The following is an 18928-nucleotide window of genomic DNA, read 5'->3' on the forward strand; positions in this document are numbered from 1 at the left end:
TGAAGGAGTGAAGGAATGAAGGAGCGAGGGAATGAAGGGGATGAGAGGGAATGGGGGGGATGAGGGAGTGAAGGAGCGAGGGGATGAAGGAGCAAGGGGGTGAAGGAGCGAGGGGATGAAGGGAGTGAGGGAATGGAGGGGTGAGGGAATGATGGAGCGAGGGAATGAAGGGGATGAGAGGGAATGGGGGGGATGAGGGAGTGAGGGAATGAAGGAGCGAGGGGGATGAGAGGATGAGTGAATAAGGGAGTGAGGGAGTGAAGGGGATGAGGGGATGAAGGAGTGAGGGGATGAGGGAGTGAAGGAATGAAGGAGTGAGGGGATGAAGGAATGAAGGAGTGAGGGGATGAAGGAATGAAGGAGTGGGAATGAAGGAATTAAGGAGTGAGGGGATGAGGGAGGGACGAGTGAGGGAATGGAGGATAAGAGGGACGAGGGAATGAGAAGGATGGGGGGATGAGGGAGTGAGGAAATGGTGGATGAGAGGGATGAGGGAATGAAGGAGCGAGGGGGATGAGAGGGACGAGGCGGGATGCAGGGAATGAAAGGTCTGAGGGCGGTAAGGGATAGGAGGGGATAAAGGGAATGAGGGACGAGGGGACTGAGGGCCTCTAGGGCATGAAGGCTGAGGGGGCTGCAGGGTTGAGGGGGACAGGCGGCGTGCGGTGGCAGAGGCAGGGGACGAGGGTCGAGGGACGAGGGATGAGGGACGAGGGACGAGGGATGAGGGTCGAGGGATGAGGGTCGAGGGACGAGGGACGAGGGACGAGGGATGAGGGACGAGGGACGAGGGACGAGGGTCGAGGGACGAGGGATGAGGGACGAGGGACGAGGGTCGAGGGACGAGGGATGAGGGACGAGGGATGAGGGACGAGGGTCGAGGGACGAGGGTCGAGGGACGAGGGACGAGGGACGAGGTGCCCGCGGAGTGTGGCGGTCCCGAGGGCGAGGAGGGACCCTGGGGCTGCAGCCACCCACCCCAGCCCGGTGAGAGGCGCGGGTGCCCAGCCAGCCCTGGAGGAGCCCTCCGTGCTGCCGTGCTGCTCCTCCTGCCCTCCGTGCGGCTTGGCCCAGCTCAGCCCAGGTGTTTGGACACCAGGCGCTCGGCAACAGCCGGCCTAGTCACCTTCCTGTCCCCGCTGCGCAAGCACATAATGTTGTTACTTTTTGAGGATGAGGTGGTTTGGAGCTAACGTGGCGGGGGACGGGGGGTCACCTGGGCACTTCCTAGGCCATTTCCAGGAGGTGCCAGCACTATTCCAGCGTTCCTCCCATTACCCAGCTGCGCTGTTTCGGTAACTGCCTGAAGGTCTGAGAATCTGGGAGGAGCATCGAAGCTCTTCTGCTGTGCAAATGCTGTTAGAATTATTTTTAAGTTAAAGAGTCTACTAAACCATACTTTTTCCAGTGGTAAGGTCGTGCCTGGCCCAGCTAAGCAGTCCAAGGTAGCGTGTGCAGAATGCACTACAACAGGATAGACATAAAATATTTGTTTTACCTATTTAGCTATAAACTGTTGCTTTAAATAGTTCTAGGATTGTTGTGTGTATAGCAAACCACAGCTACCCCACCAGTCTGGAGACCACACTAGTCAGGGAGAGCTTCTGTATGCAAACGGTGTGTTGTGATGTGACATTTTCCCAACTGTGCACTTCCTAATTTCCATGTAGTTTACTGGGTGTGGAGAGCTCAGGACGGCAAAAGCTTTTCCTCTTCCTCTTCCTCTTCCTCTCCCTCTTCCTCTTCCTCTTCCTCTTCCTTTTTTTCTCTTTTTCTCTTTTTCTCTTTTTCTCTTTTTCTCTTTTTCTCTTTTTCTCATATTCCTGAGGTTAAGCATCTCTCTTTGTTCTTAAAATCCCTGTTAGCAGCCAAGTTCTCCAAATGAATACCAGAGTCCGTGTGTAAAGATGATTTTCACCACTTCTGATCAATGAAATATTCCATCTAAGTTCGCAGTTTTCAACATCAGGTGTATATATAAACAAAGTTTTACTTCATTAATTTATTCTGGAGAATTATCAATTGTATTATGTGTATTCATTGTATTATTTGAACAGATTATGGTGCCTTCATAGATTGGTATCTTCAATGCATACACCATTTTTAAAATCAGCTACATAGTTTGGGTGATGCCGTTATAGGCTGTGATGCTATAGCCCTTATTTAATCATCAGAATTAATTATTTATATCATTCTTTACTGTTTCTTTTAATTTTTTTTTTTAATTTGTTGAGTAAAACACCATGTTGTCACCCACCCCTGAGTTTTGGGGGAGGATTTTTCACTGTGGAGCATTCTCTCTGGGCCATTTTTGCTAACAGTAAATGCATGTGGTAATGAAAAAACGTCACGTAATGTGCATTTCCTTGGAAGCTACAGCTCCTGGTTTCTAATTTTAGCTTTGTTACTGTCTCTCTGGATTATCTTAGGGAAGAATCATTGGGTTTGAGACATGGCTCACATAAGAAGTGGCTGAGAGGGCCCTGATTTTGCATCGAAGCTGGCAAAGGAGTTGCCATGGCTGAAGAAATAAGGCTGAGCAGAGTGAAATTCTGTTCTTGCAGCACCTGGTATCAGCTTGGTCATCTCCAGTCCCGTTGCCAGGGCACTGCAGTAGATTGCAGTGTGTGCCTCTTTATCAAGGGAAATACATCTGCTGCAGCTCTGAAATTACTGGACAAGAAGTCCCAAAGTGGGGGGTTCTCTCCTCTCCTCTCCCTCCTTTTGCCTGAAAAAATGCCTCAGGTTTCCATCTCATCTCTGCCAGGCAAGAGCATTAATAGCCCTGTTCCTTGTGTCGCTGCTTGGATGTTTATATACTTAAATGCATTAAAAAGTCATTAGACCATTTAATTTTCTTCTAAATATATTACTATGCATTTAGAATGTATCTGTTTTTCATACATTATCAATGATGATGATAATGATGAATGAGCAAAATCATTGATGCAAATACCAAATTTTTATCCAATATCAAAACAAATAAATATTCAGAGTGCATAACAGTTGCTGTAGGAACTTAGTTGACTGGGAATTTTAGAACTGAACTAAATAAAGATCGTGGAGAATAATCCTTTATCAGCCCGACTGAATGACCTCTGAAAGGTCTGTTTCATCTCCTCATCCTGCTCTTTTGTCCCAGGAAAGGCGGCTCCAGCCCAAACTCCTTGATCAGTCGAGCAGTTCATGCAGCGCTCCACTCTCCAAAGGAGAAAAGATGACATTACAGCTCCCAGACTGGCAGAATTAACACCATCTACATTTCATTCCATGAATCTTCCTCAGTGTGCTTCATCTCCTGACAAAGTAATTCTTCACAGTAATTCTAGTGCTGCTTCTTACACTTTGTTCTTTGATTACTTTTAATTTCTGACACCGAGTGATGTTGCTAGGACAAAAAGAGATAATAATCTGTTATTGCCAGTGCCTGGCAGTACCCGTGTCGCAAAGTATTGTAACAAAAGAATATTTCCAGGTGTGCCAAATCAGAAATAATGGTGTAGCCAGAGTCAAATTCTTCTGAGAATGTCTAGTGAGGCTGCTGGACAGCATGCTCAAACCATTTCACTTGTGCTATAACACAAAGTTTCTTCATTTTCTGTACTAATATGTAATAAGAATTAAAAATAAGATATTCTGCATTTTTCTGCTGTGTTCGTTCAGGAGACTTAGTAGTCAAAATCCTGTCCCCTGGCAGAACTTGGTAAGTGGGCAGTTACTTTTTCAAAATTGTTAACAAACACTATTTTTCAGTAATCACTGTAATTCTGCTCATCTTTTGTGAGGTACACAAGTAGTGTTATTTTTCCTTTTGCTGGCAGAAAAGGAGGAATTAGGTGACCTGTTGAAGACTGTGGTAACTGCTGAGATGAATTTTGTCAACTAGTACTCTGTGCCTTCGAGTGTTTGAGCTCTTGGGCCCAGTGACTGTGCTGAAAGTTCAAAAGGAAATAAACTGAGAGGTACACAAACAGCATTCATTTTTCATGAAGGTTTTTATTCCACTCCAGTGGCAAATGTTTCCAATCATCACTGAAGGAAGTACAGTCACAATGCAGCAGTTGTTCCCACTTTCTGTTTTTAGCAATTTTTCCTACCTTTTTCATTTTACATAAAAGTTGAATAAATCTTTCAGAGTTCAGATTTTTTTTTTTAATTTGCTTTGTATTCTCTTCAAGTTACTGTTATTCATGTTCCTTTCTTGGTTTTTTTTTTTTTTTGGTCTGGTTTCTGTTTGTTTGTATTTGGTTTTTTTTGGGTTTTGTGGGTTTTGTTGTTGTTGTTGCTATTGTTTTTTTCTCCTATTAGCCCAATATATATCAAACTCAACTCGAGACAGGCTATCTAGGAAATACTGTTGCTATTTTGCATACAAAAGGTAGCAACAGTTGAAGGTCTTGAAAGTGTTGTTCCTGGGAAGGGAAATTGAATTTGGGGGGTGTTGCAGCTAATGAAAAGGACTGCTTGATGAAGAAAGATTTTTTTCTAATTAGCTCACAACTTCTTGGTCAAAACAGCAATAAAATATCTGCAGACAGTGGAGCAAAGGTCATTAATATTTGAAATTACAGTAAGAGGATACACTTAGAACTAAGGTAAATATATATAATTCTAATAAATAAGCAAGTTAGTCTTTCTCTCTTGTTTTATTACACCAGCAACTACAATGCCAGTGTTGGGTTTGCTAAAAAGTCAGAAATAAGTTCAAAGTGCAGTGTGTGAAATATTTTTGTAGGTAGAGTAGAACTAGGATTCCTTTTATGCAAATAACATAAATTAAGGCTATTGCTAAACTTCAGAGTAAATTACTCTTCTGATACAGGTCTAAAGAATTCTTTTACCTAAGGAGACTGATCCAGTTGAAGACTGAGAGGGAAATTCTACACAGGTGAAAAGTTTTTTTGGTTTTTTGGGGTTTTTTTTTTGTTTTGTTGGGGTTTTTTTTGTTTTGGTTTTTTTTTTTTTTTTTGTTTTGTTTTGTTTTGTTTTTGAGGGGGGGTGGGGTTGGTTTGTTTGTTTGTTGTTTGTTTTTTGTTTTTTGTTTTTTTGGAAAATAAAGTAGTTCAACAACAGAAACTATCCAGAAGCCAAGCAAGAAGTAACACATGATTAAAAGTATTTCTGTATGTTTTTGTTGTGGAATTAACGTATGCAGTACATTAATGCAGTACAGGTTGTGTCCCAGCAGGCTGGAGTTAACACTCGTCCTTGATGTCACACCACTGCATGCACACAACACCCTGAACAGCAGGGATGTGTGGGATCTGTATGTTTGACCCCAGGATTTCTGAGGATCACCACAGGACGCGTCCCAAGAGTTAGATTTGGTTTCATTTTTCTTTCTTCCCTATTTTTTCCCCCTTGCCTGTGACAGCAAAGGAACAAGCCCTGGAACTGAGGCTCGTGCTCCAACTGCGGCCCTTCCCAGTGAGGTGGTTACCCACGGAGTGTTATCACTCCCTGTTATTTTAGTAACAGCTAATTTCTCTTATGAGAGACCGTGAAATCCTTGTCTGACTGCTCAGATCCCAGGAGGAAATGCCAGTTACATACCTAGCAGTGGAGCAGCACAACTGCAGTGTGCTTTTGGCACCCTGGAGACACGCCAGAGCTGTGAAAACACCTCCTGATGGCAGCTGGGTGAAAACTGTGGGGGCGGTATCCGGGGTTTGGGGGGTCAGGGGAGGGGTACAAGGGGCTTGGCGGGAGGTTTGGGGGTGTCTGAGGGGGCTAAAGGGGAATTATCGTGTGTTTAAGGGAGGTCTGGGATGTTAGAGAGGCTTGGGGGAGCTGTTAGGAGGATTGTCATGGGTTTGGGGAGGTCTGGGGGGGCTGTGGTGTTTTTGGGGTAGCTGTAGGGTGGTTTTTGTGGGTTTATGGGGGTCTAAGGGGGGCTGGAGGCGCACAAGAGGATTGGGGTGCTCTGGGGTGTTATAGATTTGGGACACTGTAGGCTGTCTGGTAGGGGCTATAGAGGGATTGTGGGGGTCTTTGGGGAGGTCTGGGGAGGCTATAGGGGGTAATGGGGTTTGTCACGGATTTGTGGTGGTCTGGGAGGGTCTGGGGGAGCTATATGGGGGCTTGGGGGTGCTGGTAGGTCCGTAGGGGTTTTGGGAGTGAAGAGGAGTTGGGGGGGCTCTGGGGTGTTACAGATTTGAAGGGGGAATGGGGTGCTATGGGGAGCTATGGGTGCTATGGGGGTTCTAGAGGGACAAGAGGGTTAATGGGGAGGTAAAATGGGGTGGGGGGCTCTGGGGCAGTTGGGAGGGGTTCTGGGGAGTTACTATGGATGTGGGGGCTCAGGAGGAGTCCGTGGGGTTATAGCGGCTTATCATGAACTTGGGGCAGCTCTGGGGGGTCTCAGGGGGCTATAGGGCAGATATGGGTTTGCGGAGATTTGTGGAGCTACAGCAGGGGATTATCGTGGGTTGAGGTGGTCTTTGGGAGTTGTGAGGGGGTTATGATGTGTCTCTGGGCTTCTGCACCCTAGAAAACATGCAATGGTCTATGGACGTGGACCTACCATAATGAAATTAAATTGCTTTGTGCTGTCAGAGGGCATGCTGGTAATACTAGTGTGAGTTTATGAATAGCAGACTGGAGCTGCCTCTGTAAGAAACTCAAAAGTTTACTTGGGAAAAAAAAAATGTTATTAAATATCTCTTAAGCACAAGTGCGTAGCCTGGTGATGGAATGTCTGTAAGCATTTCAAAGCCACTTGTTGAAAATGTGAGTTAAATGGGTGCAGAAACAAAGTACCCTAAAACAGGGGATAATACAGTGCTCCTTCAGGCCTCCCCTCCCCGAGGAATTCTAATTGTTTTACTACTCTCTAGCACTCCAAATACAACAGTTGTGGCACTGGAGAAAATCCCAGTTTTAATGTCCTCGCCAACAGAAGACCATGCCCCCTAACTACACATTTTTAATATACCTTTCTCCCATTTGTTAATGATAAGAATTTTCTTTACAGCACAGGAAAGACCTGCTGCCTGAAATGAAGAGGTTCACATGTGTTAGAATATCATGTCTATGCTAGACTTCACCAAATACTCTGTCAAATAATATAAATTTATTTATAGCACTCATGCTTTTGTTTATCATTATTCGGACAAGGACAAGGACTTTTTTTCCTTTTTTTGAATTATAGAGTCCAGGAATTCACCAGAACCTCCAAAAGTCATATCAGCAGTTAAATTAGACGTATTATCAAATCTAGTTTTGTTTGGGTTTGGTGGTTCTTCTCCCCATAACATCTGTGCATTTATTCAGATAAAGTTTGAAACCTGCAGCATGCTGCATAATCACTGCATTTATCAAGCAAGATGATCCTTTGAATGTTGCTGGAATACTTTCCTGACCCTGAAACTGCTGACAATTTCCACGGCAGAAGTGTGTGCAAAAAAGGGATTTGTTGGGCTCCAGCCCTCCAAACCGTGTCAGTAGAATTTCAACACTAGGTTCTTGCAGTTTCAGTACTCTTGTCGCCCCATCAATACTTACCTCAGAATTCCTTACTTTTGGTCCATGACTCCCAAAAGCACTGGCCCCACTTGACCAAATTTACCCTGGCACGAGGGTTCACTGAAGTATTTACCTACAGCACAGTTATTCCACACGGGAAGATTTCAGGCAGGGCAGGGGGTGGACGTTATCCAAACCGCTTCCAATCCCCAGCCCCAGCCACTGTGCAGCACTTTCGCCGGGTAAATAATACAGCAGGAGCCAAAGGAAGTCAGGAGGAGAGGAGTCTGAGAGCAATCTGTCACCGAAATTTGAATGACTTATTTAATAACACTGCGAAGTAGCACACTTTAGCTTCAGCAGCTCATCAGTGTGCTCGGCGCTGACAGCTCCTGACCATAACAATGGGGTCCACGGGCCAAGCCCACCGCCGGTGCGGCCCTGCTGAAGTCGGGGCGGCTGTGTCAGAGTTCATTCAGCCCAGCAGTCGCTCTGCATTATCCGGGCTAGCGCTGGGGCTGCAGCACCCGAGGAATGACAAGCCCGGGTAAGTCCTGTAAGACTCAGATCAAATCACGCTGAAGAGACCGATTTCTCTTCCCAGGAATTTTCACAGAAACAGCTACATTCGAGAGACGAAGCCAAAACAAGATGCAAAATTAAACGGTGGATCCCTGGTTTACGATGTACACACCTGTACGTGAATTTTAGAGGCCAGAGAGGTGATTATTCTGCGTGTATGACTAGTGGAATGTGCCTCCGAGCACCAGTTCAAAGGAGACCCACCCAGCAGCAGCGACCCCGAGCACTGCTTCCCCAGCCATGGTTCTTTTGTCTGCCGACCCGACAGTTTACGCAAATCCAGGTCACTTTCTGCTTAATCCCTTTTATCCCAACTCATGCTAACTTCTTCTGTCCCCTCACCTGCTCAGCCATACAACGTGGCTTTAGGGATAGGCGTATTTCGTCTATGTAAAAACACATATCCGTGCATGTTTGCAACAGCACCTGCAGACGTTGTCTGTCTGGTAAATTATCTCGCCTTTTTCAGGAAAACGTTCACACACTGGGGTGGCTAAAAGCACCCTGGGAGATGACAGCTCGTTGTGGGTTTCCAGAAGCTGAGGAACACCTGCTCTCTCCTGTTTTATCAGCGGGGGAATTGCTGGGGGATAACGGTGGGGCTGGTGTCACCCATTTTCAGCTCTCGCCTTCTTCCATCTCTGCCCCTGCTCTCTCTACTGCCTTTCACAGGGCACTGGCTCCTTGCTGCCATCTCCACCTACCTGCGGAATGAGGATGAGGAGGATAATGGAAGAGGTGTTTTGAAGATCAATTCAATAGTACTTAAGGCCCTTTCAGGCGCTCAAGTGAGAGCATGGGTGTATAGAAAATCAAAGTATAATTATTATGAAAATGTACAGTATTGTTCAGAGTAAAAGGGAAGGGAAGGCAGGATGATGAGATAATCAGACCGCTGTAACTGAAGGATTTTGAGACGTGATAGTAAGTAAGTAAAAGGAAACATTTTTAATTGAGCTTAGGGAGGGTATTTCTAGGAAGAAGTGGTAATTTCCCTAATTTTTTTTTTCGTGTTAACCTTTGAGTTTGGGCAAGCCTCTAAGACCATCAAGAACAACCTTTAGCCCAGCACCACATGTTCACCACAAGACGTTTTTCCCCAGGTGCCACAATGTTGGTGTCTGAAGGAGATGTGGCAGTGTGGCTGGGAATGGGAAGCTGTAAAATGGTGTTTTAAGGGCTCAAGCCTGTAACCATATTCACCATATCAGTAAATAAAACATTAACAAGTCTAGATTCAGATCCCTAATGTTTTGTTATTATTGGTAATATTATCAAATAAAGGCTTACTAGAGATAATACAAGTTTCTTATAATTGTGAGTCTTTTCGTAAGAACCCTGTCATCAAAAAGCACCTGAAGATTTACTGTGCTTGAATTTATTAGAGATGAAAGGTCCAAAGTGACCCACATTGCCCTCAGTTCCCTTGGTTCCTTTTGAGGAGCCAATGTTACTTCAGCAACGAGTATTCCTTTCCAGAAGACATGAAATGGAGCACCTCCAGCTCAATCCAGAAAAGGCTAAAGGGATGGCATTTATAAATCTCACGTTGCCACAAATCACATCAACTGTAACTGTTCTGTACGTGATGTAAAGTCAGACATAAATGAGATGCAACACTCAGAGTGTGGAACTCATGTTACCCAACATTTCATTTATTGAATTTTGCTTGTTTGGATTCCACAGTATCATGAACATTCCAGTAGCAGCCCTCTTCCTGGGGTTTCTATTTATAGCATTCTCTCTCTTCACTGGATGCCCCTCCACCTTTCTTCCAAAGAGGCATTAATTAGGGTCTTAAAGCAGAAGTCATATATCTTTAATAATTTAATTTAGATACAAAATATACTCAATATTCTTGCAAAAGACAATATTTTTTTTAATAACTCTTCGCTATGCTGTGAAGGAGGGTGCATTTCTAAACGTTCCTCTTTCACATTTTCTCCTGTTTTTCTCTTACGTATTTGGGGGCTAACAGCCACCATCTCCACAAATTCCAGATTTCACACATGCACATATTTAGCCATAAGGCAATTCTGAACTTTCAAAATTAAGCATACAGCTATTCCCCGTAGGATACAAGATTTCTTTTGCATTCTAAATAATTTCTGTCTTCATAGCAGAACTACTTAGCTCTGAGTAGACTCAGACTTTGGCACTGAATTGGAGAGACAGGTTTGAAGGAGAGACTCTTGGATGGATAAGGTCCTGGCTGGATGGCTGCATCCAAAAAGTTACAGGAAATCACTCAGCATCCAAGTGGGAACCAGTAACCAGTGGCACAATAAATTAATATCAGCACCTAAAAGGGCGCTGGAGAGAGAATTTGGGTGAGGATCTGGAGGGACAGGACACAGGGAACGGCTCCCAGTGCCACAGGGCAGGGCTGGATGGGACACTGGCAATCAGGAATTGTTCCCTGGCAGGGTGGGCAGGCCCTGGCACAGGGTGCCCAGAGCAGCTGGGGCTGCCCCTGGATCCCTGGCAGTGCCCGAGGCCAGGCTGGACACTGGGGCTGGGAGCAGCCTGGCGCAGTGGGAGGTGTCCCTGACGTGGCTGGGGTGGCACTGGATGGGCTTAAGGTCCCTCCAACGCAAACCAACCTGTGATTCCATGATTCTACAACTCTAAAGGAAAAAAAACAAAGCCCAGAAATATTCAGCCACCTTAATCCTGAGCATGCTGCCAGTGCAGCCCTCAGTGCAGCTCTCAGTATTGGAAACAGCAGCAGTGGCACTATGGAGAAATATTTCTTCCCTTCTATCTCTTGCTGGGCATTAACTCAGGCACCAGTTAATAAACTCGGTGCTGCAGTTCTCACTCTGCAACACCCCACACCTACTGTGCTCCTCACCAACCCCTGGCTGCCTCCCTGCTCACAAGAGGTTTAGTTAGCTCAGGAAGGAAAACTGCAAGTGAAGAAGGGGTTTGAGTAACAGAGCTGAGTATTTCTTCCCCCTGACTATTCGAGATATTTTTTCATTGTGGAAACTTTACTCCAAAATTACCTCTTCGGTGTGTGGGAATCAGACAGATAGCAATTTTGAGAATGTCTTGAGGGAGCAAGGTGATTTGAGTGATGAGACTCATAAGCCTTGTAATTACCGTAATTATGAGACCATACCTCTACAGGTAAGAACTCATAAGTAAAAACATTAGCATGACCATTTAAGAAGCTCAGTAATTCATTCCAGGGCATGTGGTTACAGTGCAATGCTTAACATAAACTTCATGACTCTGCTGGCACTTGGCCTTGCCTCTGGAGCAGGTATCAATCCTCCAAGTCTGGGTCCTTTTGTCCCGTGCTGCTTGTGTGCAGTCTTTTAAATACAAGTCTGCAGCACCAGCAGTTACAGCCGGCCAGACCTTACCCAGTCTTTTAGACATTGTTTGAGCTGCAGCTTTATAAAGAAGTAGTGGAAACACTGGAGTGTTCTGGCTCAGACAGATTCACTCTGAGAAAGCCATGTTCAAAAGGAACCCAAAACAGGACTTTTCTGTCCTGCATGCGCTTTACTCCAATCCTGACCTGCTGCCTAATGGGGTGGATGAGCAAGAAAAGCTTGGCAGTGTGAAGAAATGCCCCATTCTTGGCTATTCTGTGCTCCTTTTTATGTTTGTTTGCCTGTTTACTCAGCACTGCAGTGCCAGGTTGTATCTTCTGTCAGCGTGAGCAACGTCACAAACCCTCTCACTGAGAGAAGGTTGGTAGGAAGAAGGAAGTCTCTCCCTGAGCAGACATGCCGAGGCAGAGAGTGCAAAAAACACAGGGTCATTAGATGGGATATTGTTAATATTCTTCAAAGTTTGTATCCATGAGCTATAGCACGAACTGCCAGCCACAAAGTGATGGTATCATGTGGAAACTGCAGACGATCCTTTTGATCGCAGCGTATACAATATTTCTTGAAGGTGTGTGCAGGACAAGTTTGTACGAATCAGAGCTTGTTTGGGTTTTTATTTACACTCATTTCCCCGAGTTTTATTTCTTTGGGGAATACCTGCATTGTTCACCACTTGCACATTCGATGCTAAAAAGCATATTTTATCACCCAGTGTTTTTTTCCGTTTCATTGTCGCAATTTTGTTTGGACTTTGAGTCATTCTGGTCACACAAAGTTACTACTCCTTGCTGAAATCACTCTTAGTGTCAATCAGTTTCAGTTACCGCTGAAATTCATTATTTAAATTTTATCGATGAGGAGTCAGTATAATACTTGCAATCCAATTAAAACATGCTTGGAAAGTTAAAGAAAGCAGCAGTTTTCAATCAAATTAAAAAAAAAAAAAAATCACTGCATCTGTCCTCCCACAATCCATCATACAAAGCAAAACCAGCCTCATAACCTTTGCATTATCTCTGCCTTTGTTTTTGTGCTGACCTTGCATTTAAAGGTTGCAATAGCTACTTTCCAGATAAGGTAAGAATTTGGAGGTTGAGATAAACATGTTCTTAAGCATTTTCTTTCCTCCGGTATTTGTTGTTGTTGTTTGATTGTTTGTTTGTTTCGTGGGGGGGATTTTGGTCTGGTTTGGGTTTTTGGTTTTTTTTTTTTTTTGGGGGGGGGATGTTTGGTTTTTTTGTTTGTTTACTTGTAATAAAATAACTCCCCCAAAAATTTGCGTTCCTTATCACCCCAGGATATGTTTTCAAGGACATTAAAAAAAAGAATATTGAAATGCACTGTTTTGAGAAGAGGCTGAAAATTCTTTTTGGTTTTATTCTGACTGAACTTTTCTCTGGAATCTTCACTCTGATTTTGGTTCTCCTGTTGAGGAGAAGTACCCTTGAGAATTTTAGGGGAAATGTTAAGGGATTAAAATTATATTTATTATTTCTTTGTTGCCATAAAATGGAAATTTTCCAGGATTTTAGGCGGCTTTCCCTCTAGAAAAGGGGTCCTCTGAAGAGCACCATTTGTATTAGCAAAACTGTCAGTATTTTATACGAGCTGTACATAGAACTAATGTGTTCAATGCTATTACATTTGCAAAGTATAGTACTCAAAAGTGTCAGAACAGAGAATTTAGCTTCAATTTGTTAATTTTAGACATCAGCATTCTGGTGGGGTAATTAGTGGTTCATCTGCATTGTGTTTGCCCACCTTTTTGAGGGCACAGATTAGATTAAACTCTTTTAATGAGCAGCCATGTATTTTTTAATGCTCTTTTACTCAGTCTCTGATCTGTTGTTGCTGCTCTTATTTAAACCCTGGTTGGAAAGATAGAATTATTAAATTGATTTTAAGAAGAAAGCCTCCCACTCAGCCAGAGGAACCTTCACTGTGGGCAAGCGTGGTGCCAGGACCTGGGCTCCCTCACAGGGATGGAGGGGAGGGTTTCCAGTGTCACTTTGGGAGTTTCTCTGTCCTCCCCAGCCTCTCTGATTTCCCCACTGGCTATCCCCTCATGATTCCTGTAAAATTGCTTCTCTGGTGCTGGCACAAAAAAAAAAAAAAAAAAAGGGCTTTTTGCCGTGGTGGAACGTGAATCCCTCAGGAATCCCTGTCTCATTGCTGTCCTCCTCCTCCTCCATGTGCAAGGAAAAACTTCCTAACACATCATGAGGATTTTTTCCTGGCAGGAAAAGGATCATTCTAAGTATTCCCTTTAAAAAAGAACCAAAAAAATTCTCAAATGAACTGATTTATGCTTTTTTTTTTCCCTTCTTCTTTATTTCTTTCTTCAGACAAAAGAAGGTTGCCCAAACATTTCCTTGCTACAAATTCCTCTCACACCCTGCCTTGAAACACAGCAGCACGAGCTCTGCTCTGGTTTCACTCCTTCCCCCTCAACTCCCAGGAACCAGCCAGTGCTCATTATACCCTGCTCAGTTAATTTCTTTACAGGGAATACAGCTGTACAGCCAAGCAACCTGCTGCTCTCACACGGGCTGCAGGCTCCCATGCTCCCATTATTCCAGTTTACAAAGGTACATTATTAGAATATTTTCAAAGATTACTGCAAGCCTGGCGGTGTTACATCCAAAAGTACTGGTATCAAGACTTAGAAGTGTAACATGCAGCAACCATTTCCCCCCCAAAACAGAAAACATAAAGGGCACTCAAAACGGTACCTGGACCTAGGAAACTGTTGGAGAATTTTTGTAAGAAACGTACCAAAATAAACTTGTTTGTTAGCCAAGATCCCTGTTCTTCTCTTACCAAACTCAACCCTGTGACTCCAGATTTAATCTTTCTCATCAGCAAGCAAAAAGCTCTTAATTTTGGGGCACTTCCTACTGAAAAGGTTACCCTTACATAAGGACAGTCTGCTCCAGGACTGTGCAGTCAATATCTGCTTTGCAGCTCGGGTCTGCACCACTGGTGGGGTATAAACACAAAGTTCAGTTTACACCCGAGCTCCTCTGCTGGCCATATTCACGTTTTGGAGAGCCGCTGAAATGCTAAATCCACATTTCACCTGCCTATGTATTCTTACTGCACATACTGAGGAATTAAGCCACGTGTGAACGGGCGTTCGGCCTACTACTGGAGTAATTTCCTAATACTGAACATTTTGCCACCAGAAGGGAATATTTAAGATTTTGTCCACAGGGGTAACTGAAATACTGTGCCATGACTCATGACAAGAAGACTGGTAGCCACTGTACCAATAAATAAACTGCTGCCCAAACCCAAAATAATTCAAAAGATAATTACCATAAATGATGGGGGTAAAAAAAAAAAAATCAGCAGTTGTTCCTTCTAGCCTAAGAAATTTCTCTAATAATTGGACAACACAATGCGGCTTTTTGCAGAAAAAGAAGTACACATTGAGTATTTATTGTAGTTTAATCCATTAGGCACTGTTTAACTGCTTATCCAGACCTCATTTATCTAGTTTTTAGCACCTTCATTTTCAAACCCAAATCTACGTTTTAGCTAACCATAAAACCAGCACACCCTCTCTGCACCATGCCTTCATTAGCACTCTGCTGCTAAGCATGTAAAAACACGACAGAGACACCATAGACCAGATTCCAACTGCAGGCAAGGCATTCTTGGGTTAAAACTGGCATCAGCACCTACGTGAAATCTGCACGGAATATCACAGAGATGGCTATCAACTGCACTGTGGAAGAACAAAAACTTGCCATGAAAACTCCAGAAAAACGTGAATTTCGTCTGCATTGGCCATGAAAGAGTTTGCTTTCCCAACTGCTTATTCTTCTAATCTATTATTATTATTGTTATTATTATTACTGTTTGTTTGTAGTAGCATAATTTTTTTAGAAAACTAATCCTGTACCTGTGAGATCTGTGGGACTTCATCACCAGCTTCTGTGGGAGCAGCTGAAGGGTCCTGCAAAGGAGCCTCATGCTTACAGACTCTGATTATTAAGATTTTGCCCAGATACCACCCTCCTCATGAGTGGCAAACGCTGCATCTGGATTAAGAATGTGCACAACATGCACTTAGAATGAAGTTAAAATGACAGCAATCTTTGTGTAAGATATGGAACACATTATAGTTCTGACTAGATTTAGGAAAACACTCCTGCTGCCCTGGATTTATCTTTAGTGTCAGTGCAACATGTTCTCTACACTTGCATTCCTATTAAACTTGCATTAAACAACCCTGCAGGATGTACTTACACGTGTAATATTTGACATTATACATTACAACCATATATAATATAATTGATGTGCAATATGTATTTATATATAATATGTATTACTTGGTTCTGTATCTGGAAACTTGTCCTCCGGTGTGGTTGCTGATATCTCACCTGCACTCACAGCTGGCAAAGAAGCAAATGTTCAGCAAATTATTACTGGAATTCCAACTACTTTTCCCCAAAATCCGTGTTGTAGTAAATATAAAGACAAAACAAAAAGAAAAAAAAGAGAGAAAGAGAGATAGAAAGAGAGAGAGAGAAAGAAAGAAAAAGGAAGAGAGAAAGAAAGAGAGAAAGAGAGAAAGAGAGAAAGAGAGAAAGAGAGAAAGAAAAGAAAGAAAGGAAAGAAAGAAAGGAAAGAAAGAAAGGAAAGAAAGAAAGGAAAGAAAGAAAAGAAAGAAAGGAAAGAAAGGAAAGAAAGAAGGAAAGAAACAAAAGAAAGGAAAGAAAGGAAAGAAAGGAAAGAAGGAAAGGAAGGAAAGGAAGGAAAGGAAGGAAAGAAAGGAAAGAAAGGAAAGAAAGGAAAGAAAGGAAAGAAAGGAAGAAAGGAAAGAAAGGAAAGAAAGGAAGAAAGGAAGAAAGGAAGAAAGGAAGAAAGGAAGAAAGAAAGAAAGAAAGAAAGAAAGAAAGGCCACTTAGGCACTAGCACAGTATTTCCAGAAAGTTTAGAAGAATTCTCTTGAAAGGGCAGTGAGAGATTCCTGCTTTGTGCTCAGGCAGCTCGACATTCCACAACACATCAGTGAGCTTTCACTGGTATAGTCATGGGTTTTTTTTTTATTTTAAAAACCCATAACACAAGTTGTTCACCAGCTGCAATCAAATTAAGTTTAGAGGAACTCAGAGTATGACTGATCACCTCAGAATAAGGAGGTTTGTAGGGGACCTGAGGAGTCACAGACAGGTACTCCCACTCTACCTAAAGGGAAAGAATATTCCCTGACAGGTTACGATAAATATCCTTCGATCAACCTATAACAAATGCGCTCTAGATTTTTGTTCTTCCTAGTACACAACACACAACTACTGTTTCATTCACCAAGCCGGTCAGGATGAGTCTCCTGCTGTCCCTGGAGCGCTGGCTGTGCTGGGTGCCAGCCCTCAGAGCCCTCCTCCTCCTCCTCCTCCTCACACCCTGTCCCCCACCGCGCACACACACACCCACGGGCATCCTCACTCCAGCCTCCATCTCCTCAGAGTTGCTTTTCCCTGCTGGGGGACGCTGGAGAGGACGGAGCGGCCGCCGCAGGCAGCGGGAGCTGGGCGCGGAGGGATGCTGGGCTGGGAGCAGGCAGCGATTCCTTCCTGAGCGCCTCCAAACGCCCCGCGGACCCCAGCGAGGGGCAGGAGCCATCGCCTCGGTTCCCAGTGCTCTGCCTTCCTCCCCCTCCTCCCCTTCCTCCCTCGGCCGTGACCCCGGGCTGCGTCGGGCCGTGGCCGGAGGGTCCCGCTGTCCTCAGCGTGCGTGCTGAGCCCCGCAAAGAGTTAATGCTCCTTCCACAAAGCCTTCCGAGGGCTCGGAGGACACGGAGCCAACAGAAAGCCACTCAAACCACCAGCCCCCGAAACCTGCCAAACCCTTCGCACTGCGTGGAAGCAACTTGAGCAGCGAGCGCGGGGAGCGTGGAGCGCAGCCCCGGCCTGCCCGGCGCTGCAGGTGCGGGCACACCTGCCCGCCCTGCCTGCCCACCATGAGCCTCCCTGCTCCTGCCCGGCTCCCGGCGGGACAAGGACGGGCATTTTCCTGGGCACCTCTCGTCCTTCCCAGGCTGGCGCGGATGCCTCCAGTGAAACCCCACCCGCGACGCTGCCCTCACCCCGAGCGACACGCGGCGAGGCGAGCGGCAGCCCCTTTCCACACGTGTACTGAAACACTCCCCCCACACACCCACCCCCCAAAAAAAACCCAAAAAAACCCCAAAAAACAAAAAACCCACCAAAAAAAAAAACAACCCACTAAACCACTGTGCCGAACCCCCGCACCACCCAACGGGCAAAGCGGCGGCGGCACATCCCCGACCCGGGCTGGGGGGGACGCCGGGGGAGCCCGCGGGGGTCTGGGGGCGCGGGGGGCAGCGCCGGCGGAGCCGCAGCCGGCGGCAGCGCCTGTGTCAGCACAACCCGGGCGGGAGGCGAGGCCGCGCCAGGCGCCGGGCGGCGGCGGGAGGCAGCGCGGGGACGGAACAGCAAATGCTATTCAGCCCCGGCAGTTTCAAGCCGCCCATGCTGGGGAATTGCCGGAGCTGCGGGCGCCCAGCGCCGGCTCCGCTCCGCGCGGCCCCGCGCCGGGTGCGGGACCGCGGGGGCGCGCGCGGCGGCGCGGGAGCGGCGCGCGGGGCCGCGCTACCCTCCCACCCCCCCCCACACCCACCCGGGAGGAGGAGGAGGAGGAGGAGGAGGAGGAGGAGGAGGAGGAGGAGGAGGGGGGCGCGGGGGTCGGGGGTGAGGGGGGCGCACGGCGCCCTGAACCCCCAAAGACTTGCCGTGCCTTCGCGAGCGCGCGTGTGTGTGTGTGCGTGTGTGTGTGTGTGTGCCCACGGCTGGGCTCTCCGAATCTGGAGACATTTTAATATTTTATTCAATTTTTTTTAAATTTTTTTTTTAAAGTAATAAAAAAAAAAAAAAAAAAAAAAAAAAAAAAAAGAGCAGAACCCAAGCGCGTCCCCGTTCTGGGGCAGGGCTGACAGCCGGGGTCAAGAAACAGCTGCTGGAGTTAATGTTTCTTCCTCCCACTCCGGCTGATGGCGGTGCCCGGCCAAGGCGAAGTGGGAGCGGGAGCGGTGCTCGGGCTCGGCCCGGGGGATGCAGGACGGCCCGGGGGCGCAGATGTCCCGAATGCGGGGTCCGGGTCCCCCTCGCCCCCTGCCGCGGCCGGGCGGGCGCGGGGACGGCGCCGCGGCGGCTCCGGGGCCGGTGCCCGGTGCGTGTCCTGCCCGGGCTCGCAGGGACCCCGCGGGCTCTGCCCGGGACCCCGCAGCAGTGACCCGGCCCCAGCCCTGCCGCGAGCCCAGAGCCGGGGGGAGCCCGGCCCAGCCTCTCCCCGGTGAGCTGGGTCCGGTCCCGGTGGGCCGGCGGAGCACGGGAGGCCGTGCTGCCCCTCCTCGAGCACACGGCACTCTCTGGATTCCAAAAATGCTTCCCCGAGTACATGCTCAGAGGCAGGTTTCTGTCTTAAAGAATCTCTGATTCCCAGAATTCCCACTGACACAGCTGCTTGTCTCCTTCCCGGGATGGAAGAACCTCCCTGGGAGCGCCGGTTTT

At 46.3% G+C, this 18928-nt stretch overlaps 1 long non-coding RNA gene across 1 annotated transcript; it reads left to right on the forward strand.

Moving 5' to 3' along the window:
• Nucleotides 1-1816: 1816 nt before the first annotated feature.
• LOC137464786 (uncharacterized) lies at nucleotides 1817-5560 on the forward strand. The gene is made up of 4 exons (XR_010994423.1): nucleotides 1817-3962; nucleotides 4823-4888; nucleotides 5189-5317; nucleotides 5496-5560. It is a non-coding gene; the product is annotated as an uncharacterized lncRNA (long non-coding RNA).
• Nucleotides 5561-18928: the final 13368 nt, after the last annotated feature.

This window comes from Anomalospiza imberbis, chromosome Z (assembly GCF_031753505.1).
Source record: "Anomalospiza imberbis isolate Cuckoo-Finch-1a 21T00152 chromosome Z, ASM3175350v1, whole genome shotgun sequence".
In the NCBI taxonomy this organism is placed as follows: Eukaryota; Metazoa; Chordata; class Aves; order Passeriformes; family Viduidae; genus Anomalospiza; species Anomalospiza imberbis.